This window comes from Scyliorhinus torazame, chromosome 7 (genome assembly GCF_047496885.1).
Source record: "Scyliorhinus torazame isolate Kashiwa2021f chromosome 7, sScyTor2.1, whole genome shotgun sequence".
Taxonomy (NCBI): Eukaryota; Metazoa; Chordata; class Chondrichthyes; order Carcharhiniformes; family Scyliorhinidae; genus Scyliorhinus; species Scyliorhinus torazame.
In genome coordinates this window covers 44,192,937-44,209,878 of record NC_092713.1, presented here as the reverse complement: position 1 = coordinate 44,209,878, position 16,942 = coordinate 44,192,937, and the positions used below count along the sequence as shown (strand labels likewise).

Sequence of the window (16,942 nt, the reverse complement as noted above, 5' to 3'; positions counted from 1 at the left end):
CTGCGGGGAGGGGGGTTGGGGAGCGTAGTCGGCGTGCAGGGCTCCCAGTTCTCCCGGGACCGCGGTGGTCGGGACCCAGAGCGGCTGCGCCTGCGGGTCGTACATGGCGTGCTGGGGGGGTTGGGGCGCGTAAACTGCTTGCAAGGCTCCCTGTGCTCCCGGGACGGCGGTCACCTCGCGGGACCGGCACACAACCGCATAATGGCCCTTTTTCCCGCAGCTTTTGCAGATGGCTGCGCGGGCCTGGCAGCGCTGTCGGGGGTGTTTCGCCTGGCCGCAGAAATAACAGCGGGTGCCCCCGGTGCGACTCGGCGTTTGGACCGCGCAAGCCTGTGGGGTGTCCGGGGGGGGGGGGGTAGGGGGTTTGCCGCAACGGGTACGTACGGGGCCCAATGGGTTGCCGCGCGGTCCGGGCCGTAGGCGCGGGTATTACGCGCGGCCACATCTAGGGAGGCTGCTAAGGCCCGTGCCTCTGAGAGTCCTAGCGACTCTTTTTCTAGAAGTCTTTGGCGGATTTGGGAGGATTGCATACCTGCCACAAAAGCATCGCGCATTAACATGTCCGTGTGTTAGTTTGCGTTCACCGACGGGCAGCTGCAGGCTCGTCCCAAAATCAGCAGCGCGGCGTAGAACTCGTCCATCGATTCTCCGGGAGCTTGCCGTCTCGTCGCGAGCTGGTAGCGAGCGTAGATTTGGTTAACTGTGCGAACGTAGAGACTTCTCAGTGCTGCACACGCCGTCTGGAAATCGTCCGAGTCTTCGATGAGGGAGAAAATCTCCGTGCTCACCCTCGAGTGCAGGACCTGCAGTTTTTGGTCTTCTGAGACCCGGCCGGTGGTCGGTCTGAGGTAGGCCTCGAAGCAAGTCTGCCAGTGCTTGAAGGCTGCTGCCGCGTTCACTGCGTGGGGGCTGATCCTCAGGCATTCCGGAATGATCCTGAGCTCCATAGTACTTTTTAGGCACGCTTAATAAATTGTAGCGCACAAAGACTCCATGAGACGAATAGAGTGAAGTCGATGAGGCTTTATTAAGCGTGTCTGTTCCCCCGCAGCTCGATAGTAAACTGGCCTGCGGGGGAAGACTCCGGCTTCTTATACTCCGCCTTCAGGGCGGAGCTTGAGGTCAACGGCCAACCAGGACCCGGGATCTGTCAGCCAATGACATTAGGGCTTCCAGTCCCACATGACCCCCAATACATACTACCACAGGTGCCTAGGCACTTTTGTTGCCTGGCACCTTAGCAGTGCCATCTGGATGCCAGCCTGGCTATGCCAATGTGTCCAGGTGGCACTGCCAGCTGGCATGAGCACTGCCAGGTTGGCACTGCCAATGTGCCAAGATGGCATTTTTTGCCTGCACGAGATTGGGCCGGGGTTGCTCGGTGTGGGTGTTGGGGAGCTTGCGGGGAGGCCAGGGACCCTCACAGCGTTTGGGCTGGGGCGGGGAGGGCGGGGATCGTTTTGGGGGCATCAGAGATCAGGACGCCTTCTCTTTCAACAATAGGGAGACCCGACGAGCAGAACTCCCCACTGTACAAGCGGAGCTACGTGCGGCCTTGGCCATGCGTTCCCCATTCAGGACCCTTAATCAATGCGAGTCGCATTGAAAGGTATGTGTTTCTCAGCACTGTGAACGCTCGTTAGGGCGCTTTGTTCCCCTTTGGGAAAATCGTGGCCCAAGTCTCAGATCACGCTCGAGATCAGATGTAATGCCTATTGTCAGCTTGGATCTAGTATGTCTCTCTTGTGGAGCAAGCAAGGAGATGGATTAAGGGCTTTCCCTGTCCACTCTGCGCATTGTCTTTGTAAATTTAAGTAATAATTACTACCCAGAAATTCTCAGTCCTTTGATTCGCTGCTGGAAATGCTGAGCAGGATTGTCAATTCTGGTTCGATGGATTCCTGGAAGCTTCCAGCCTTCATATCTGGTCAGCCGATTCCCATCTCCAATATTTTTCATAATGGAGCAACAAAATGTGTTCAAGGAAAATGGAAAAGTAATTGTATCTTTTCCAATGCTTTTATGTTTTTTTTCTTGCAGCAGTGCCCGGGAGCTGAATCGTTGATTTCTAGAGCATCTGGGACAAGCCAGGAGAGTCGGCAGCTCCAGTGTGTTAGGGTGAGAAGTATAGGAAACAGATCCAGTCACTCGCATGAACCTGAGGATAAGATGGTCGGGGGTTCCGGAGGTAGTACAGCAGAATTGCCCAGGGAGACACAGAAAACAGGGTGTGAGCATAGGAATGCTCATTGAGACATCAATACACTTAACCATCAGTGTCCTTGGGGGGGATTCTCCCATCGGGCGGCTAAGTGCCGATGCCGGCGTAAAAATGGGAGTGTTTTGCTCCGGCACCGGCGCCCGTTCCGGGGCCCCATTCTGCGGCCCCCAGTGTGGTAGGACGCCGCTAGAGCGGCCCACGCTGCTCCAGCTGCCGATCGCAGCCTGAACCCGGCGCCGCGGGGTCCGCACATGCGCAGTGGCCTTCTTCCCCACGCTGGCCACGATGCCAAATGGTGCAGGGCTACAGGAGCCAGCACGGGGGTAAGGAGGTCGGGGGCAGAGAGGCCGGCCCGCCGATCGGTGGGCCCCGATCGTGGGCCAGGCCACTAAGGAGGCCCCCCCTCCCCAGGGTCGGACCCCCCCCCCCCCCCCCCACCCCCCACAGGCCGCACCCGGCCCCTTCAACACCGAGGTCCCGTCGGCTCAGAGGATGTTAGAACAGCGACGGCGGGACTCGGCTTTTTGATGACGGCCGCTCTGCTCATCCGGGCCGGAGAATCGGCGCGCCGGCCCGGGGCGGAGAGTCATCGCATACCCCGGCCGGCGCCGCGCCGGCCACGCCGGCCCCAATGGCGCCGATTCTCCGCTCAGAGATGCCGGCGTCGGAGAAGTCTGCCCCTTTTCCTGAACTGAACATAACAGAATTAAGTGGAATAAATGAGAGACATCTGGCAAAATTTTCTGAGCTGTTCAAAACACCATTAACTTCGGCGGAACTGGAAGATCCTGTCAGCAGGAGGGGTCAAAAAATGCCGCCCCATGTGTTTGCATGTCTCTTCAATGAGATGTCTGAGAAAGGATGACCCTTTGCTGTTAAACTGAAAAAAAGGCAACTTGTGCTGCAAGAACACGCTGGAGAGATGAATTAATTGTTCATAGAATCATAGAATACCTACAATGCAGAAGGAGGCCATTCATCCCATCGGGTCTGCACTGACCCTCTGAAAGAGCACCGTACCTAGCCCCACTCCCCTGCAAACCCATAACCCCACTAACCTTTGGACACTAAGGGGCAATTTAGCACGGCCAATCCAACTAACCTGCACATTTTTGGATTGCAGGAGGAAAGCGGAGCACCCGGAGGAAATCCACGCAGACACAGTAGTTAGCGCTGCTACCTCATAGTGCCAGGGACCCGGGTCTAATTCCGGCCTCGGGTGACTGTCTGTGTGGAGTTTGCACTTTCTCCCTGTGTCTACGTGGGTTTCCTCCGGGTGCTGCAGTTTATATAAAGAGAGGAAACAATCTCAGGCATTAAGGGAAAAGAGTTCTCTCCAACATCCTTGGGCACATAAACCAAGCATCATCTCGAAGGATACTGAACTTCCATGTGACACATTCTCTGCCGCAGTCAAGAACAAGTCCAGCTCCATCTTGAATGCAGAGTGTCAGCATCTTTCGCATCAGCTGGCAATGTATTCCCAGTACTCTCTGGGAAAAGTGGAAGTGCCTAATATCCAGTCCATTCCTCCTCTTATAGATTAAGCTTGTATCACCTGGTCCTTCAGGGTCTGTTCAACTGGAATAATCCCTCAAGAAGTACACTATCTAGCCCTTTAAGTATTTTATGGACAACTACAGAAATCCCAGATTTCTATCTCACCATCCTTGCCAAGTTCGACTGGCTGCCTGTGCCCCAGTGAATTGCTCTTAAGAACTTCATCCTCATTTTCTTAATCTCTTCCACCATACATCTCCATAAATGTCCTTTACTTACCCGACAGTGAAATATCTCTCATTAATTGGTCCCTGCGCTCTATTGCAGTGATTCACAAATCATTTAGCATAGCAACGTAGGTTAACAAAGTCATTAGAAGTGCAAGTAAAGCACTTGCGTTTATTTCTAGAGGATTCAAATTCAAAAGCAGGGAAGTTATATAGAACCTTGTTTGGACCACACTTGGAATGTTATACACAATACTGGTCTTCATACTGCAAAAAAGGATAGAGTAGAAAGTGCAAAATAGATTTACTGGGATGAGAACAGAGCTTTGGTTAGCACTGTTGCTTCACAGCGCCAGGGTCCCAGGTTCGATTCCCGGCTTGGGTCACTGTCTGTGCGGAGTCTGCACGTTCTCCATGTGTCTGGGTTATCTCCGGGTGCTCTGGTTTCTTCCCACAAGTCCCGAAAGACGTGCTTGTTAGGGGAATTGGACATTCTGAATTCTCTCTCTGTGTACCCGAACAGGCGCCGGAATGTGGCGACTGGGGGATTTTCACAGTAACGTCATTACAGTGTTAATGTAAGCCTCTTTGTGGCAATAATAAAAGATTATAAATAGCAAGATGAACTGAACGGCTGAGGCTCGTTTCTTTAGAAAATAATAATAATTATAATAATCTTTTGCTGTCACAAGTATGAAGTTACTGTGAAAAGCCCCTAGTCGCCACATTCCGGCACCTGTTCGGGTAAGCTGGTATGGGAATTGAACCCCACTGCTGGCCTTGATCTGCATTACAAACCAGCTGTTTAGCCCACTGAGCACCGGAGAGGATAACTGATAGAGGGCTTCACAATAATGAACGGGTTCTATATGATAAATATATAGAAGGTGTTTCCACTTTTTGCAGGGTCCAAAACTAGAGATCAATGCAGGTGCTGGACTGGACGCCTTGTCCAGTGTCCTGAAATCTGGAAGGACCCATCCTTCCAATGTACATTCGAAGCAGGCGCCCTGGGTAGCAATTGGAATAAATCCCTCATATTCTTTATTTTTCATACTTTATTTTATGTATTATAAGTACATGCTAGGCTTAGGTCCCAAAATCCATAAAATCGCCAAATCTGGCACACGTCCAGTCTGGAGCTTCCCAGTTACGGGGGCTGGTACTTGTACTATATTTAATTTGCAGTAAAGAACAGATCATTCTGCCCAACTGGCCTAAGACGATGTTCATGCTCCACAGGAACATTACTGCTTCTAATCATAGGTAGGAATTTGTCAGCACATTGCACTTTGTCTCTCCGCACTGTTCAATCTGATGACTGCCTCATTTTCAAGCACAAATGGAACATTACTGACGCAAATGTTTTCCCACAAATCTTAAAGCTCTCTTTTCTATCCACAAACATACCAGTCTCATAACATCTCCAACTTTTTGATTAACCTGAATTTTCAATAAGCTACTGCAAATACGGTTAAAAGGGGGAAAAAAAAAATCGAGTCCGCTTTTGGGTGCATTTAGTCGGGTGCTGCTCAGCGGCTTCAGGGCTGAGAAACATGCCACTATTCAACTGCACTTTGCAATTTTCTGGGGCCTCGGTGGGGAATGCCCCATCGAGGCTGCATTTACATAATTTCCTGCACTGATGAGCTCAGCTCGCCAGTTCTGGAAGTGTACTAATGCTTCAGGGTGCCATTTTTAAAGGCATCCCGATCGTTTGACCCCCCTCAACATTCCCACATGCAGCCTCTGGACCCTCTCATTGGATTGGATTTATTTATTGTCACGTGTACCGAGGTACAGTGAAAAGTATTTTTCTGCGAGCAGCTCAACAGATCATTAAGTATAACGGAAGAAAAGGGAATAAAAGAAAATACATAAAAGGGCAAGAAAATACATAATAGGGCAAGAAAATACATAATAGGGCAATTGCATCCAACCTACCTTTTCTGGGATCCTCAAGCACCCCTCACCCCATCTGTTAAAGGCAAGGCACCCCGGGCCCGATGCTGGCACGGGCAACCTGGCAACGAGGCACCTTAGCCCTGCCAACCTCTCACCCTGTCAGTGCCCCTGCCAGCCTGACAGGGGCTACCCAAACTCTCTTACTAGAGAAGGATTTGGGTTGCCTTACAGAGAACTCAATGCAAGCTAAGGTAATAGTGAATGGGATATTCAGTCCAATGAGGTTAAGCCCCTCCGGTACCCATTGTATAAATTACAATTGGAGTGTGATTTACTGTCATGTCCAGTAGTTGTCGGGGTGGTTAAGAAATTCCCAGTGGACGGAGTAGACTAACTTTTGGGGAATAATTTGGCAGGTGAGAAGGTGGTAACTTCACCCATAATTACAGAGTCCGAGGGAAGTACCCATGGATAGCGCATGAGATACCAATGACAGGACAGATGGAAATTCAGACAGCTCATTGGATAATAAACGACTCAAAGAAAGAAATGTTGAAAGACATTAATCATATATCAAATGACAATGGTGGTGAATCTGGGGCGTCATTCTCCGCCGGCGGGAGTCTCCGTTTTGCCGGCGCCTGGGGGTTTCCCGACGGCGTGGGGCTGCCCCACAATGGGAAACCCCATTGACCGGCCGGTGTTACGGAGACTCCCGCCGGCCGGTCGGCGCAGAAATGTGGCGGGGCGAGTAGGAGAATTTCGCCCCTTATTCTGATGATACTAGTTGAAATTATTTCTACAAGAATGATTCCTCACAGAAAGAGGTGTCCGAATCTAATAGTAATATCAGTGGTGAAGATTTTGATGAGAGTTCTGAATCCGATTGGGTCCTTATTATGAAGAAATGTTGAACAACTGCTACCAAATAGACCTTTCACAAACTAATCTTGAACAGATGACAAGTAATTCTTCCAAAGCTATGAAAGAAGACAGAAAATCGGAAGAAGAAATGAATCAGACTTTTCTAAAAGTAATTTGTTACAACCTGGTGCAGGAAACCCATTGCCAGTCACCGCAGATGCAAATGTTTCCCAGACCCTGCATGTTTTGAAGGAAAATATACATAATAGCATGGCATCAGCTATTCAGGATGAGGGCAGCAATGACTGTGAAATGACACCAAGAAAACAGCTGATTAACCCACATCCTTTTAACGGCCCACGGTGCCTCTTCAAGGTAAAGGAAGAAAATAGCAAAGAGATGAATCTCTCCTGCCACCTTCAATGACTTTTGTGCACATGCACACAGATTGCTTTGTTCCTGCACCCACTTCAGAGTTGTGTCATTTTATACTGCCTCTCCTGGTTCGCCCTACCAAAATGAATCACTTCACATTTTTCTGCATTATACTTCACCTGCCACCTATCTGCCCATTTCACCAACTTTTCCATGTATTTCTGGAATTCTACAGTTTCTGGAATTCTGCACTATCTTCTTCACAGTTCATAATGCTCCTAAGTTTCATATTATTTGACAGTTTTGAAATTGTGCCCTGTACATCAAGGCCTAGGTCATGAGTGTATATCAGGAAGAACAAAAGTCTCAACACTGATCTCTGGGGAATTGTACTATAAACCTTCCGACAACCTGAAAAGCATACATTAATCACTACTCTCTGTTTCTTGTCACTCAGCTAATTTTGTATCCATGGTGCTACTTTCCCTTTTATTCCATGAGCTATAACTACGCTCATAAAGCAAAGTTATGCGGCACTGTAACAAATGCCTTTTGGAAGTCCATATACACCACATCAACAGCATTGCCCTGATCAACTCCTCCTCTTCTCTTCTAAGGGTGGTCCTTCAGAGCCTCATCCCCACCCACTTCCAGAAACATAGCCGCTCTTCATCTGACCACCTCATCCAATGCAACCTCCAGCGCTGCATCCGTGAAACTTGGAGACCTCTCTTTTGTCTTGTGCTCCATTTGTGCAGCCAGTATCAGCGCAGGTATCCAGCAGCAACAGCTCTCTTCCACTGAGTGCAGCTCCCCTTTAGAAATGACAGACTGCCTTTAAGAGGAGCAGGCGGGCTGGTCCACATTCTATCACTGCACACTGCTCAGTCCCCTGCCAAATCCCCCACTTAGGCTAACACTACAATCAAATAAATGAGGGGGCAACACTGCATTCGTATGTTGCCTGTCACCATGAAAGAGTCGCAAATCATGACCTCAAAGAGCCAAGTCCAAAAGACGAGTGTAACTGAAGTAATTTGGATTTAAATGTAAATTTTAAAAAAGGTCTTGATATTTTTGCTGTGTTGAGAAGTTGAGAATGATCTGTGACTTAATTTTAGTGCATTGGCTACTGCACCAGATGAAAAGCATTGTGATAAAAATAAACATTAGGAAATAGGGACAGCTGCAGTTGTTTTCTCGTGGTCTTTCTCGATATCCCTGCATTACAAGGTTAAATCTGTTACTTGAAATTAATCTCTCAAGAAAAACCTCCTTGTATTGACTGCATTAAGACTATGAAACCACCTAGTGGCTGTTTGATTTAATGTAGCTATTTTTCCTCTAGATTTATGTTCAGTACATCTCTTTTGTCACCTTTATACTTTCTTTGGGGCTGGATAAGTTAAATTTATCCTTTCGTACATTTATGCGAAGTAAATTGAATTTCCATTTTAATGCTATTATTTTAAAGTATCGTAAGCATCTAAAAAAAAAGAAGCACAATGAAAAGACAAAGTCATTAATGCAAAAAAGGTGAGAAATGCATTGGAAGAAGTGAGCACCAGAGATAAATTATTAAATTGTAGAGCGATAAACATAACCATGGAAACTAAGGCAGATTTCAATTTGCGTTTGAGCTCCAGCCTTGCATTAAACTTCGATGAGATCATGGGAGCATTTAATTCCCACTTAAGGCAACTTATGAGCCCTAGTAGTCCTTCAGGGACAATCGCAATTCAGCTTCACCTGAGTCAGAGAGTGTCCAGATTCCACACAATCAGTCAACAGGGCTGGCTCAGTAGGCCATGTGCCTCTAAAATATATTGCTTGCTTGAGAAATAGATCTACTCACCAGCCTGCAAGAGGAAGTTAAACCATCTTCTTTGTTAATGGCTGAAAATAAATCAGGGAAGAAGAAAATAGTCTCTATGGTCGAGAGTCCATCCTTCAGCCTCAAAAATACAGACAGCCTTGAGTGCTTTTTACCCCCGTATAGCTGTGGAAGCAGCTATAGTTCGATGTTGAGGTTAATAATCCATTTGATAGCTTCGGCTGGCAGAGTTGAAGGGTTGTAATGTCACCAGGATTGGATTTGTCAGGGCAGTGTCTTTTTGAAATAGTAAATTCATCTGTAGACACTTTTGAACTTTATTTGATCTCAGCGTGAGTCCTGATGTTTGAGCATGGTGGATACTGAGTGGGTTGGCACAGTATATGGCGGGTGGAAACCATGCAGTAGCACTGTTAGGGGTTTATACGGATGATAAAGGACCAAAGAGCCTATGTTGACATGGAGGGTATGAATGACCAACGGAGTGGGTGAAGTGGCATAGGTTGGCATGGAGGGTATGAGGGTAGGTGGCAGCACGACGTGGCATGGGTTGGCAAGGATTGAGAATGGGGAGTGTATGAGTGTGAATGGGGTGAGGGCTGGAGCGCTGCCTTATGTTATTGTTTATTTTCATAGCCTGAACAAAGTTCCAGCGCATCAAGGCTGGCCTTTTATCCGGCATGCCTCTGTGCTTGGCAGCCTTCAAACTCTTTCCGGGATCGCCCGCCACAACTTCCATTTTCAACTTCAGCCCCGGTCTAAATACCTGACCTTCCAGAGCACCTTTTCCCTGGTAAGGCTGGCAGAGCTGGGAATTGTCCTGATTTTGCTTGTCCTGACCAGAGCGTAAAATCCAGGCCTATGTTTAGAGCCTCAGTGCCAAGAAATCCATATTGAACCAAATATTTAATGCTACATTGGCCACAACAGCAGTTCAGGGGAATTCTGCCTCGAGTAACTCACCTGCTGACTCCGCAAAGCCTGTCCACCATCTACAAGGCTGGAGTCAGGAGTGTGATGGAATACTCTCCACTCTCCTGGTTGAGTAGATTGGGATGCACTGCAGCAACTCACTAAGATCCCTTTGACAGTACCTTCCAATCCTGTGCCCTCTACAACCTAAAAGAACAAGGAGAGTAGAAGCACTGGAACACCACCACCTGCAAATTCCCCTCCAAAAGTAGGGGGATTTTAATCTACATGTTGATTGGTTTAACCAGGTCAGTCAAGGCAGCCTTGAGGAGGAGTTTATAGAATGTATCCGTAATAGTTTCCTCGAACAGTATGTAATGGAACCTACGAGGGAACAAGCGGTCCTAGATCTGGTCCTGTGTAATGAGACAGGATTGATTCAGGATCTCATAGTTAGGGATCCTCTCGGAAGGAGCGATCACAATACGGTGGAATTTAAAATACAGATGGAGGGTGAGAAGGTAAAATCAAGCACTAGTGTTTTGTGCTTAAACAAAGGAGATTACAATGGGATGAGAGAAGAACTAGCTAAGGTAGACTGGGAGCAAAGACTTTATGGTGAAACAGTTGAGGAACAGTGGAGAACCTTCCAAGTGATTTTTCACAGTGCCCAGCAAAGGTTCATACCAACAAAAAGGAAGGACGGTAAAAAGAGGGAAAATCGACCGTGGATATCTAAGGAAATAAGGGAGAGTATCAAATTGAAGGAAAAAACATACAAAGTAGCAAAGATCAGTGGGAGACTAGATTATCATAGAATTATCATAGAATTTACAGTGCAGAAGGAGGCCATTCGGCCCATCGAGTCTGCACCGGCTCTTGGAAAGAGCACCCTACCCAAGGTCAACACCTCCGCCCTATCCCCATAACCCAGTAACCCCACCCACCACTAAGGGCAATTTTGGACACTAAGGGCAATTTATCATGGCCAATCCACCTAACCCGTATATCTTTGGACTGTGGGAGGAAACCGGAGCACCCGGAGGAAACCCACGCACACACGGGGAGGATGTTCAGACTCTGCACAGACACTGACCCAAGCCGGAATCGAACCTGGGACCTTGGAGCTGTGAAGCAATTGTGCTATCCACAAGGCTACCGTGCTGCCCCTAAAGGACTGGGAAATCTTTAGGGGGCAACAGAAAGCTACTAAAAAAGCTATAAAGAAGAGTAAGATAGATTATGAGAGTAAACTTGCTCAGAATATAAAAACAGATAGTAAAAGTTTCTACAAATACATAAAACAAAAAAGAGTGGCTGAGGTAAATATTGGTCCTTTAGAGGATGAGAAGGGAGATTTAATAATGGGAGATGAGGAAATGGCTGAGGAACTGAACAGGTTTTTTGGGTCGGTCTTCACAGTGGAAGACACAAATAACATGCCAGTGACTGATGGAAATGAGGCTATGACAGGTGAGGACCTTGAGAGGCTTGTTATCACCAAGGCGGTAGTGATGGGCAAGCTAATGGGGCTAAAGGTAGACAAGTCTCCTGGACCTGATGGAATGCATCCCAGAGTGCTAAAAGAGATGGCTAGGGAAATTGCAAATGCACTAGTGATAATTTACCAAAATTCACTAGACTCTGGGGTGGTCCCGGCGGATTGGAAATTAGCAAACGTGACACCACTGTTTAAAAAAGGAGGTAGGCAGAAAGCGGGTAATTATAGGCCAGTGAGCTTAACTTCGGTAGTAGGGAAGATGCTGGAATCTATCATCAAGGAAGAAATAGCGAGGCATCTGGATGGAAATTGTCCCATTGGGCAGACGCAGCATGGGTTCATAAAGGGCAGGTCATGCCTAACTAATTTAGTGGAATTTTTTGAGGACATTAACAGTGCGGTAGATAACGGGGAACCAATGGATGTGGTATATCTGGATTTCCAGAAAGCCTTTGACAAGGTGCACACAAAAGGTTGTTGCATAAGATAAAGATGCATGGCATTAAGGGGAAAGTAGTAGCATGGATAGAGGATTGGTTAATTAATAGAAAGCAAAGAGTGGGGATTAATGGGTGTTTCTCTGGTTGGCAATCAGTAGCTAGTGGTGTCCCTCAGGGATCAGTGTTGGGCCCACAACTGTTCACAATTTACATAGATGATTTGGAGTTGGGGACCAAGGGCAATGTGTCCAAGTTTGCAGACGACACTAAGATAAGTGGTAAAGCAAAAAGTGCAGAGGATACTGGAAGTCTGCAGAGGGATTTGGATAGGCTAAGAGAATGGGCTAGGGTCTGGCAGATGGAATACAATGTTGACAAATGTGAGGTTATACATTTTGGTAGGAATAACAGCAAAAGGGATTATTATTTAAATGATAAAATATTAAAACATGCTGCTGTGCAGAGAGACCTGGGTGTGCTAGTGCATGAGTCGCAAAAAGTTGGTTTTCAGATGCAACAGGTGATTAAGAAGGCAAATGGAATTTTGTCCTTCATTGCTAGAGGGATGGAGTTTAAGACTAGGGAGGTTCTGCTGCAATTGTATAAAGTGTTAGTGAGGCCACACCTGGAGTATTGTGTTCAGTTTTGGTCTCCTTACTTGAGAAAGGACGTACTGGCACTGGAGGGTGTGCAGAGGAGATTCACTAGGTTAATCCCAGAGCTGAAGGGATTGGATTACGAGGAGAGGTTGAGTAGACTGGGACTGTACTCGTTGGAATTTAGAAGGATGAGGGGGGATCTTATAGAAACATATAAGATTATGAAGGGAATAGATAGGATAGATGCAGTCAGGTTGTTTCCACTGGCGGGTGAAAGCAGAACTAGGGGGCATAGCCTCAAAATAAGGGGAAGTAGATTTAGGACTGAGTTTAGGAGGAACTTCTTCACCCAAAGGGTTGTGAATCTATGGAATTCCTTGCCCAGTGAAGCAGTAGAGGCTCCTTCATTAAATGTTTTTAAGATAAACATAGATAGTTTTTTGAAGAATAAAGGGATTAAGGGTTATGGTGTTCGGGCCAGAAAGTGGAGCTGAGTCCACAAAAGATCAGCCATGATCTCATTGAATGGTGGAGCAGGCTCGAGGGGCCAGATGGCCTACTCCTGCTCCTAGTTCTTATGTTCTTAAATCACACACCACCTCCTTGGAAACCTTTCCTTCACTATCACTGGGACAAAATCCTGGAATTATCTCCTTAACTATGGGCTCTCATCACCAACTTCTCTAGGGCAATTAAGAATAGTGTGATGTATGTAGGAAATGCTTTATATAATGCATTATATATCTGTTATAGTTAGGTTAAGGTATCCAGATTATGGGCAGGGTTCTCCGTTTGGGAGATTATGTTCTCCTGCCAGAGCTGATTGTCACCTGATTTGGTGCTGATGCTGGGAGCAAAAATCAGCAAGTCATTCCCAATCCTTAGCCATGCAGACTTTTGCATGGTGAGGATTGCACAGGATTCACTAGGAAATCCTGCTATCGGGCCACCATTTTGAATGTGAAGGAAGATGAAGATGAATGGAAAGCACTTAACTCTGTTTGAAATGGTCCAGGGGCTGTTAATCAAAGCTTGATGTTTCTAAACATTGTGGTTATTTTTACAGCTGACCACTTCAAAGTTACTCAACCATGAAGGGAGATGAATGGAACAATGCTGATAGCTGGAAGAAGTGTGGAAGCTGTCAATCACAGCCAGGTAAAATCAATATCGAATAGAAATGAATGAATGGCTTGCAGATCTGAAAGGGTTTAAACCAAGTAATTGGAAGCAAATAGGTCTTTGTGATCCATTTCCATCCATCCACTGACGCAGGACGTGAACCTGGATTCCGATGCCAACGGGGGGGGCGGGGGGGGGGGGGGTGGACAGCCAAAGTTTTTGCTTAATTTCTGGAGTCTCCTCAAAGGCCTGAAAATGATTGTACTGAATGGAAACTTCCCACTGGCCATTGATTCACTTTGGCAGTGTGGCAGTATTGTGGACAAGAGCTGCAATTGACAATATTTATCCTGAACTAATACAAAAGATCCTGGAAACTCGAGTCGCTTTGAACACAATTCAAATCGTGCTTAAAATTCCAAGATCCTTTGCACTGATTACAACAAATGCAGGGGGATTGCACTGAAAAGACCAACGCAATTAGCAGGGAAACTCTTGTCTCAATAAATTAATAAGCCGACAAATATATTTTTAGGCACCGCTGGCAGCCCGGATATTATCCATCTGCACATGTTTGCCAGTTAATTGATCATTTAAAACACATCGATTGGAAATCTGAGATCTTGAATGGAGCTATTTTTTTGCTGAGGTGACCACAAGCTCTCAGAGGTTACCATTGCGCAGATGCACTTGCGGAAGTAAACCCAGTGAAACTATCCTTCAACAGTTGGAGTCTGTTCACTATGGTCTTAAAGCACTTCACCATAATGCCACGAGCAGCATTTCAGCCACAACTGGTTCTTCGCATTCCAATTCCTCACATTTTTATGAAACGTATTTCTGAAACCAGGAAATATTTTGGCTCATCTGCTCAGAACCACCAGTTCATTCATTCACCAGTGAAAGCGATCGAGGGAACAGTTGCTGCTTAAACTCAGTGCTCACCTCAATTTTCCATTAAATTTAATGCTGAAAGGCAGGTATCAAGATGAATATGCATGTTGGAACATGATTTTCTGTGCAGAGAGTAGAAAACAACTTCAGGGAGAATGCTGGCGATTGCTTTTAATGAACGGCGGCTGACAACCAGCTTTTGTTATTCAAAGATTGTCCCCTGGCACAAGGTCGATGACCTGAAATGTGAATCATTTCCCTTGTCGTGGGGGCTGCCTGATCAGCTGGATATTGTTGCCACTTTCTGCTTTTATTTCAGAATCTGCAGTGTTTTACTTTTGGTCTATTATAATATCCCATACCTCATATTGCTTTCCTTTTGAAACGATAGCATATGGTGCATCTAATTATCCTTCTGTATAACTTCAGGCGGTGTTTCCAGTTATTCATTTTGTATTTATGTGCTCAACACCTAATCATCCATTCTGTACATACTGTCACAATAGCAATAATGTTGATTAATAAACTGTACGTTACAAGTTTATTCCGCAGTGGTGTGTGTACATACCTTTAACATGGATGGTTATTATAATTTACACAAGCTACACAGGAGGTGAAATTGGACTACATTTCAATATACTCCATTGGCTGTAAAGTGCTTTGAGAGGGCCAGTGGTCGTGAAAATGCTGTATTAATGTAAGTCTTTCTTTCCTTTTTAAGCGACAAAATGGGAGTTCCCCTGTGTTCCTCTGGAATCATCGAATCACTCGTAAAAGCACATTGTGGGAAGCTGCGCATTTAGAAGTTGCAGGATTTCATGGTTTTTACTGTCCATTCTAATCAATTTCTGATGTAGGTTTCTATTGATTGCATTTATCAATAAGTTGATACAGTGCTGCCTGATATGTTTCTGATTTGTATTTCAGTTCTCTTAACGAATGAAAGTGTGGTGTAGATTTCTGAAATTCCAGCCAATAAGGTTCTGTGATGTTGATTTCTATTAACGCACATGATCAGTTTCTACTTTTGGGTCTTTATTGGTACAGTGGGCCAGTGACTATTATAAATGCATATTGACCTGGCTTGCCGGTGTTCAATGTACATCTCAACTGACCCCACTGATCGTTGCCAAATTTAGATGAAAATTGCCCCGATTTGATTATTTAGAATGCAGAATCATAGAATTTACAGTGCAGAAGGAGGCCATTCGGCCCATCGAGCCTGCACCGGCCCTTGGAAAGAGCACTCCATTTAAGCGCTCCTCCACCCTATCCCCGTAACCCAGTAACTCCACCTAACGTTTTTTGAACACTAAGGGCAATTTGGCATGGCCAATCCACCTAACCTGCACATCTTTGGACTGTGGGAGGAAACCGGACCACCAGGAGGAAACCCATGCAGACACGGGGAGGACGTGCAGACTCCGCACAGACAGTGACCCAAGCCGGGAATCGAATCTGGGACCGTGGAGCTGTGAAGCGACAGTGCTAACCACTGTGCTACTGTGCCGCCCGATGAATGTGAATGATTCATCGATGCAACATTGGATTATCTATTTGATCAGTGTCAGTGTTGTGGATTTTTCTAAAGATCACTGAGCAGTGCTTGATGTTGCAGTTTTTAATATCCAAAATGCATAATCCTAGTCAGTCTTTTAATAAAAATTTAATAGACTATGAATAACCTAGATGATCAATAACTTGTACACTTCATACTTACCCAATTGATAAATAGTCAACAGAAGTGGGCAAAACTGATTGTAATAAAACACATTTAGTCAGAATTTTCAGACTATGCCTACTCTAGCTTATTTGGTAAACTACTTAAAGCAAAAACAGGACTAACCAATGCATTGAAACTGCTACCAGAGGAATGTGACAACATAGGCTACAATGTTTGTTTCAAATCCCGCTGAGAGTAATTTCACCCTCCCAAATTGTCTAATAAATTTTAGTCGGACTAACTGATTGATGTTTGCACTTTCTATTTATAGCTCTGATCAATATTCATGAAGTCTCGTCCTATTAGGTTCCCATTAGTAGCAATGGCCAGAGCCTGTGTGTAAACTGCTATTCATGTTGCTGCTTAATTTCCTAATGTAAATTTTAACAGATGTGGATTTCTGCAGATCAGTTTCTTGATGGTCATCCCTAATCACCCTGCGATCCGCTTTTTTTGGCAATGCATTCAAATCCCCTGTGGCCATGATCTGCGATGTGGATATCTGTTAACCTCATGATCCAACTAACTCTAGCCGAATTAAAGATTTATTGATCTGCTAGATTACTGCCTGATCAAGATTTGAATATTCCCTCTGGAATGAAAATGCATTTGAAGAAGGAAAGATCCAGGGAGGCAATTTTCACTAAGGTGGTGAATGGGGTTTAATTCCTGTTTAGCGCAAGACACCATCTTAATAATGGAGCTGAAGCCTGCACTAGACCTGGACACCCAGCAGCTCAGTAGACAGCTTGGTTGTCTGTTAACACGCCTGCTGGAACTTTGAAAAAGAAAAGACTATATGGCTTTTTAGTGACTATCACTTGT

General features: G+C 45.9%; 1 long non-coding RNA gene across 1 annotated transcript; it reads left to right on the top strand.

The window, feature by feature from the left end:
* Nucleotides 1-2,085: 2,085 nt before the first annotated feature.
* LOC140427276 (uncharacterized) lies at nt 2,086-16,358 on the top strand. Its single transcript, XR_011948428.1, has 3 exons — nt 2,086-2,118; nt 13,445-13,536; nt 15,116-16,358. It is a non-coding gene; the product is annotated as an uncharacterized lncRNA (long non-coding RNA).
* Nucleotides 16,359-16,942: the final 584 nt, after the last annotated feature.